Raw genomic sequence first — 8,639 nt, forward strand, 5'->3', positions numbered from 1 at the left:
ACATTCCTTTAGCAAACGCTGCGCGGATAATACTTTTTTCATCGCTTTGCACGTGCACATATGAAAGTGTACAAAGCTGCTTCAGTCTATGCGTTGATCGATTTCCGGCGAAATATAGTGGGCGCGATCGCACTGCGTCACGAAGTGCAGTCTTTCTTTTAATCCACTAATTTGTGGGTGTTATTGTGAAGAGCTATGAGAGTTGGACATAATCTTACATTTAGTTATTCAAGCCCGGAAAGTACAAGCTGAAGATGATACAGCAATCACGTGCTTATTCGAAGCGCACTCGTACTCCTCAAAAATACCCAATATGTCTTAGCACTAATTCCTCGCTTTGCTGTTACATTCATTCCACATCAAATGCCACTCACTGTTTCTCGTATTATGTTGTACAGAGCGCTTTCTTCCTACCTTGTGTTATTCATTAGAGGCATGATTCAGAAGTTCTAAATGCTCATAGAAGAACGCAGAGCCCTTCTCCACGAAATATGGAAAATGAAATAATTAATCCGAGCGCATACTGCTAAAGATGCTATAATTATTCTTTTTTTACATTTTATTTTTCTCACAGCGGGGCTGAATGCTTCAGCGGAAGAGCGTCGCCTCTTTAGGTGCCACGCGCCATGTGCGCACTGGTATTGGCGCAAAAGGAAAGACTACGCTGTCGAATAAACCAACGTATAGATGCTAACGCTGCGGGTGTCACAACAGAGGAGGCTAAAAGCCGCGTAATAAGAAACTTAGAATGTTTAAAGAATGTTTCAAGCATATAGCTGTGGACGGGCGCGCAGCATCGAACGCTTACGTGTGTCTCCCGCTTGCAAGCCACGCACTAAGGCTGTTCGTGCTCTCGACGCAGAAGCCTGTAGAGGTTGTGCTGAGCAGGCATTGACAATTCAGCTTCAAAAAATTATGGGCTCCTACACTCTTGTGGCAACCGGATCCTTATTTCAATGTATCACCACCGATCACTTTCTGCACCCCTTCCTTTCCTGATCGAGAAGATGAAGCGAATGCGTAGGGTACCAGTCCCGCGTTTGTCACTGCCTGCGTCACTGACCTTGCGCTACGTATGCGGTAATCAAATTTTAATCTCTTTCATTGGTTCTTTCCTTTTTCTAGCGAAATGCAGCCAACAAGAACTTTTCTTTGGTCAACCTCAAAGGTTTTCTTTTTGTCTGTCTCTCTATTCCGAAACACAAATAATAAACGGAGGAGAGCCATCCTGGTTCAAGAAGTCATGAGTCGAGTGGTCACGCGAGGCTGAAGAGAAATCTGTAGGTTCGCAGTCGTCTTCATTTGTAAAAGCTAAGTAAAGAAAGGTCGCTTAATTATTAGGGACGCTCCCCGAGACTCGTCTGCAGGTATACCAGCAACTATGAGCAGTCCTTAAATACGGTACGCCTTTCCTGCAGGGCATATGTTGTGAATTTTTCAATCCGGGTAAGTAGATATCCAGCAAACCGCTTCAAACAAATTTTTTTGGCGCAAACCTTTGCAAAGCACGCTCAGCAGTTCTGTGCGGAGAATTCGTGAAAAAAAAATGAATGGTAAAATTGAGCAAAGGAACATCATATAAAAAAGAAGCAAGAAGGAAGAGAAGGAAAGAAATAATAAATATGACTAAAAGAAGTCAACTATGAGCCCGAATGCATGCACTGCATGTGCGTGAAGTTTATTTTCTACGCTCGGCAGTCCTGTGTCTCATAAGCGCCTTTCCAACTTTCCGACTCAAATGCAAAGCGCGAAGCCAGGTTTTTCCCCATTGGAAAAAGTTGGCTTCTCTGAGGAGACGGAAACAAAATGGTCACGCTGACGTCGCTCAAACTAGGGGCAAGCCCGAGGAAGCAAAAGTGCAAGTACTTTGACTATAACATGAGGTTGGAAATGGCCGAGACACACCCTGTTTCGATTGTGAACATGGTTGAGTTTGGATCAAATGTGAAGCGTGGTGATGCTTTCTCCAATTAACAACTCAGCCTTCGTTTAGGATGAAGAAAGTCAGCTCAAAAGTGCGAAAAGGCGGATCGACGTGAAATGTTATCTCTGAAGACGGGGTTTGGCATCCACCCCTTAAAAGTTTTGTGCACATACGATGAAAGCACTGCATAGCAGAGAAACCAAGAAGGAAACATGCCCAGATGAAAAGAAAATGCCAGTGACAAAAAAGTTCTGTTATGCTGTATGTCTACGGGTTGGAGGTTTTCGTTTAAATCGAAAAACATCGATAAATGTCTGCCGAATTCAATTTTCTAAATTCGGTTTTAAGCGAAAAAGGTCAGCGTTCATGCCATTCATGCCACAGCTAGCCAGGTATTTAGTAGAAGTTGCACTCGGTCAAAGAAAAAAATTAGCAGGGCACGCAAACAAGTGACCGAGCGAGAAAATGGCCCCGATAAACTGTGTCGAAATCGTACGTTTTGAGGAATTACTTCGCTATCTTACACGCCTCTGGAGAAAGAAAGGCTGAATCTCCTCGCCCGACGTGGTCTGCTAGCTCAGGCCTGCTCACTGTCATCCGTCACCTGATGCAGTTAGTTAGCTGGTTAAGAAACTTTTTCCACGACCTGTCAGGACACACAGACGCGAAAAAATGCATGCTTGTCAAGAAAAACGTCATGTTCTGGCGGCCGCGATGATTTAGCGGCAGGTTAGTCGATGCCAACAACATTTATACCACAAAATGAACCGTTTCCTCCCTCCAGACAGCGCAAAAATTAAGCGATAAGGCGGCAACCAAGCTTTCCCAATTCAAGTCCCATTCAGTTTGCTTCTGTTGGTTCTGTCAATTACTTGCCTTTGTTTTTGTTATTGGGAACCGCATTTCTTTGCACAAGAATAGGTCTAACTGCGACCTATAACATGTTAATTACTTCTTCATGGAATGCTCCGTTAGCAAAATGGGCCTAAATTAACCTCATGGAACTTTTTACCACACTGGAACACCGCATTACATTACCGAAAACAACTCGGTAAATTATAAGTAAAAAATAATAAAAGCTAAAAAAAACCTACGAAAATATCACTGTGAAATGAACACCGAAACATGTCTGGCGAATTTACAGAACACAAACATGGAAAATCAAACATCTATGTATCACAAAGATGTATATTATTCAGTGTTGCTAAGATTTTATCAATACGCAAAATTATTAATGCACTTTTGAAATCATGACATGTTGGGAAGAGTGACACATTTTTGAAGCGAAAGCTTCACTACGCTAGGTTTTCAAGAGGACAGCGTCAGTGCAGACACGTGACAAGTGTCACGTGGCAAGTCATGTGACCAGCTGACGTCATCAAAATCTGCTCACAGTGGCAGGTGGCAACTGCCCCATCGAGCATCGGGCATTTCCTCGACGCTTTACAGATAATGTAAATTGAGCTTTCGCTTCTCACTAGGGTTAACCAAAGTTTAAACCACAGCCAATTTTTGACGTATCTTAAAGTATTTTCTAGTAGAATAAAAATTTTGAAAGTCTAAAACTGAAGACATGGAGCAACGTAATACCACAGTGCAGTACCAGAGGCCGACCAGGTCGTGTTCCGACTCGCTTTTTCCGATGCAGGTACTCGCGATTATTGACGCAGACCACGGCAGTGTAGAAAACGATTAAAAGTTATGTTTGGCGAAGGGAATACTTTCAGGGAAAGCTGCTGTAGTTCTCTTTGCATCTATAAATCGAAATTCCTTAACTTATCGCCGGAACTGCGAATACATTAAAACAATTCCCAGAAAAGTCACGAGTTTATAACACGAATGACCCACAGTAAGCTAACGTGTGATCACAAAGAAATTCACACATACTACACCTTAATTATTTAATAACGTGGATGCTCTAGCCACATGGTCACCGCCAGGTAGGAGCTGGGTGACTGGCTGTACGGATGCCACCAATGCAACGTCTTTGAGCACTGTATCAATAATATCTGCCGCTGTAAAACTTTGAAGGATAGACTTTTCTATAAAACACGATGAAATCTACTCTTTTCAACTTCGTTGTACTTCACTCGAGAGGCAATGCGCGTTATCTAACTAAAGCTGAACATAAGAAGTAAGTACCGCACTGCTTCACATTGAAGGACGTGTCATCGATATTTCGCGCTGTTTAGGTCGTTTCTCTCATTGTTGGTATAGAAGCTCGTGCCTTGAAATTCAGACACTCCCCTCCTCTGTTTCCCTGTCAGACCATACCTGTGTCGTCGCTAGTGTTGCCCCCACCGCCCCCACACCCACAGGACCACCGCATGCAATGGTGTAGTTGTCATTGTCACTTCGTATTGGCGTAAGGGGACGGAGAAGTGGGTGAGACTTTTTTCGTCTGTTCACGGCTGTGAACGAAACCACTCCTCCGATTTTACACTCGGACACCTAACAAAAATTGCCACCAAACGAGTTAGTGGGCAGCAGTGTTTCCTCGAATGCATTGTTCAAAAGCCATTCCTTCGAGGCACGAGTGGTACTCAGTTCTAAGATGCTAGGGAGGGTGGCCTGTTTGGTTAGAATAAAAAAAAGGAGCGATAAAGGGCACTCGCTGCGTACAGAAAGGGTTTCCCTCTTCGTCGAGCCATAGCACAATAGCAGCAGTGGTAGCACCCGAGGAAGACAAGCAAAAAGGCATTGCAAGGCAAATAGCCTCGGGGCGATTTTCCCCCGCTCGGTAGCGTCGCTAATTTCGGCGAATGGACCCAGGCAGCGGAGAGAGCCGCCCAGCGCCCGCCGGCTGCCGGAACTGAGCGTAGGCTTTAGGTCTGGATGAAGAAAAAGGAGCTCTCGGAAGTCGGCGACAAACCGGGCCGCCGCTGTTTTTCCGTCTCCCGATCTCCTCTGTTCACGCACAATCGACCCCGGTCCAGTGTGTACACAAACGGATGATAAGCGAGGAAGGGCTCAGCCGCAGCGCTCCGGCTGTGTATAGCAGTCGGCAAGCAGAGCGAAATGATTGGCAATAGGTGACGGCAGCAAAGTTTTTTTTATTATTATTCTCTGTTGGAAGAGGGATGGCTGTTTGGGCAGGAGTTGGATCTCGGGTATCCGATAACGAAGGCTGGCAAGGACGTGTGAAGGTGAGCCAGCAGTCCTGTCTTCAGTTTTTTTGGCCTTTGTCGTAGTGCGTAGTTTGTTCTTATCACATAGGCGGAACCGACCTACTGAATCCTTTTTTTGTCTTTCTTTTCCTTTACGCTTCATTAGCAATGCATTTATCTAAAGAGTTGGCCGCTAGGGTATTCACGGGTCTACTGCCGAAGTAATATGCAGACTAAGTTTTCTGATTTTGTAAAATGAGAGTATTTTTTTAAGGCTTATAACATGCTTGCAATCCTGGGGCGCGATTACGGATCAGTCTCAATCGAAATTGTCTCAAAAAGTATATCATTTGCCTCTCTCCTATTGGTCGGCGGCCATTTTGATTTTTTTCGTCACTGACTGACGTCGTAAATGGCGCAGAAGTGGTGACGTTGGCCATCTAATTATGCGGGCAGATTGAGACGATTTTTTGAGACTGGAAAAAGTAGTATCAACACGTTTGAGACAGAAAATGGCGGCTGTTTACATCGTCGTATACGCGGGTGACCGCGCGAGCAACGGTGTCGGGGGGTGCATGAAGACGACTTTGACGCGCGGGAGAGTTATTTCGAGGAGACTGCGCAGTGTCTGTGCGACGAACTCGCCGTTGAACTGGGAAGTGCGCGGGTGAGTGCGCTGTCAGTGGAGCGGCAGGTGCTGTGCGCGCTGCGCTTCTTCGCCTCCGGTGGGTTTCAAGGCGCCGTTGGAAATGAAGAAAACGTCGGCGCAGCCCAACCGACTGTGAACAAGCCTTTGCGGCGGGCAGCGGAGACCAATGTCAACGTTGGGTAACAGAAGGGGGGGTGTTTGCTTTACGATGAGACCCGAGGAGAAGGCGGCGGCGAAGGAGGGCGTCCTTTGCCTAAACGTTCGCCGCGGCAGCATCTCCGGCGTCGTCGGGTGTGTCGATTGGGCACTCATCACTATCAAGGAGTCTGGGGGCAGTGCTGCGAACGAGCCGCAAGCGGTTCTACGCTGCGGACGTAATAGTGAGTATACCTCGGCCACTGTTTTTGACCGCATGAGTTCAAGTGCTACAAGTGCATGAGCTACAAGTGCGGGCCTCGGCAGCGAGAGTGAGTACGGGCTGTGCTTGTTTTTTCTCAGATCTGTGGCGCGAACATGTGCATCCTGGCCGTGGACTCGCGCTGACCCGGATCCTTCCGCGACGCGTTTGTCTGGCGGCATTCCGAGGCGGAGGAAGGCCTGCTGGACGACGGTGATTTTTTTTCTGGGTAAGCAGTAAAATAGCCGTGTCACCCGTCGGGCGAACTCAGTCACATCTATTGAGCTCCAGCACTATGCATTTGGCCGGATCTGCTAAAGCTACAAGAATCAGTCTGGACAGTTACACAAATGCAGACACTTTACAGTATGATACAGTGTATTGCCACCCTTTCCTTTTGTTAAATATAATTGCAGCAGAAACACAGGACACATATTACATTGTTGAAATGCATAGCCTTTCCTGTTGAAGAAACCAAAGCAAAATGCACCTGACAGCGCTTGTGTTTTGTAGGCAATCATAGCGCATCATTTATATGAATATGGTGGTAAAAGACTGACCTTACAGTAGTGCTCACTTGTACATCTAAATCCTGCATGTATGTATGCTCTTGAATGTCATATTCAGCAAATCCTGGATGTGGGCTACTTGGCGTGAGTCTTCTACTGTATAGTAGAGTGTCCTGTAATGCTGTTGAGATCACTGAGAAAGGACATGCTTAGCCGCATCATTTTTTGTTATGCAGGAGACTATGTCTACCCACTGGAGCCATGGCTGCCTGCACCAGTTGCATGACATTACAGACCTGACTCAGCAGAAGGCCTGTACAACACGCCACATGCTTTCACACAATTTGTGGCTGAGCGCTGTATTGGTGTGCCGAAGAGCTGCTTCCGTTGCTTTCAAGGGCACCGGATGAACCAGTGCCAGTGGAAGTGGACAGTGCGCATCATCACCGCACGTGCTGCACTTCACAGCCTCTGTTTGGATGTGCCCATATCAGCAGAGGGTGCAGGCGACACTGCCTCTGACCCAGATAACAACGGGCCACCTCTAAATGGTGGCTGCCTCGTACAGACAGGATCCCTCCTCACCTGCCTCCTGAGATGAGCATGCGGTGCTGAACTTTTGGCCTCTCTAGGACGACCCGTCTCCAGAGGAAGGCGTACCGAGGGATGGTGCAGCGGCAGTTGCGATGGAAAATCTAGCGTCCAGAGACGACTCACCATGCTGGCATAGAGAGTCATATCAGGCACTCTTCCCCTGTTGCCACTGTCATTTCCTTGTGTCATTGCACAACACACATCTGCAAGTGTGTGAGCAATTGTGTGATGTGGTTGTGCCCTTGGCCAACCTGTGTGCAGTGAGAAGCCAGCAGTGACAAACAAGTGCCCCCCACCGGCTGCCACTTCATTTTCAGTGTGTTTGCTAGTATATCTTCCAGTCCCTCAGCAGCGTGTTGCACAGTCTCTTCCTGAAGACAGAAAAGGTGTTGAAACAGCTCGCCCAATTTCTGAAAAGCATCATTTTGAACTCTCTTTTGTCAATGCTTATGTCAGCCCACCTGCCCCTTCTCTGCCGTCTCCTTCCAGCTTGGTGGAGTGCCTGTGGTCATTACCTGTGTGACGAACATGCATGAACCAAACGTGTAGTGCTGGAATAAGGCATGAAATATTTGTGATGCTTGTTGGAATCAAAAAGCTGTTTTTTATTGCATCATACATTCAGTAAGCGCGTTTACTTTTTTAGGCACAGCATTTGACACGAGTGTTTCTATTGCAGAAAAGGCAGTGTACATACAAGCATACTTTACCTTAATGTACATTTACCGTATGGCATTTCTGAGTGCAGTTAAGAAAAAAAATCTGAAAAACTGAGTTAAAAGTGCATGTTTTCTTTCATACAGAGGCTACCTGTACAATAAATATGGCATAGTACAGTGTACATGATGCATTTTCCGGACTACAAAACATTTTGGCACATATAAGTAGTGTAAATACCAAAGCTAAGCTTTTAGCGTAATGGTGTGTGGCTAGGGGTTTCGCTCTGTGCTAAAAGCTGTACCTACTGCAAGGAAACCGCTGTACAACAATGCATAATAAAGATTGTAAGGTGCAGTGGCTACAATGACTGCTGAATGACTAGAACATCTTCACTGATAGACAAAGATGTGTAACAGACACATCATCAAGGAGATGGTGTGTGATTAGAGGTTAGTTTACAATCACACATCATGCAACACCGTTACTGGAAATGCTCTACAGCTCTAAGAATATACAGGCAGCTCCATTGTGGGAAATTTTGAGCACTCGGTTATTGCCCCATAACTGACACCTAGCTTGGTTTGCATAACATAGGGCTATGAAGTCTTGTCCATGATGACACGAGACGGTGACAATGCCGAATGGCCGGACAAGCTCCTTGTGCTATCATATAATATGTGTGATAAGTGCAACTGCTTTCAAGCTACTTTTCGCCTAGGTATTTAATGTCCTAGTCATTTTCAACTGGCTGTTCCCTTTCAAACTGGAGTGGCCTGTATACAGGGTGTCTCAGATATGA

At 46.1% G+C, this 8,639-nt stretch overlaps 1 long non-coding RNA gene across 1 annotated transcript; it reads left to right on the forward strand.

The window, feature by feature from the left end:
- The first annotated feature begins 5,905 nt into the window (after nucleotides 1-5,905).
- LOC144135466 (uncharacterized) lies at nucleotides 5,906-6,977 on the forward strand. Its single transcript, XR_013315509.1, has 3 exons — nucleotides 5,906-6,060; nucleotides 6,179-6,306; nucleotides 6,823-6,977. It is a non-coding gene; the product is annotated as an uncharacterized LOC144135466 (long non-coding RNA).
- The last annotated feature ends 1,662 nt before the right edge of the window (nucleotides 6,978-8,639 follow it).

Source organism: Amblyomma americanum, chromosome 1 (assembly GCF_052857255.1).
Source record: "Amblyomma americanum isolate KBUSLIRL-KWMA chromosome 1, ASM5285725v1, whole genome shotgun sequence".
NCBI lineage: Eukaryota > Metazoa > Arthropoda > Arachnida > Ixodida > Ixodidae > Amblyomma > Amblyomma americanum.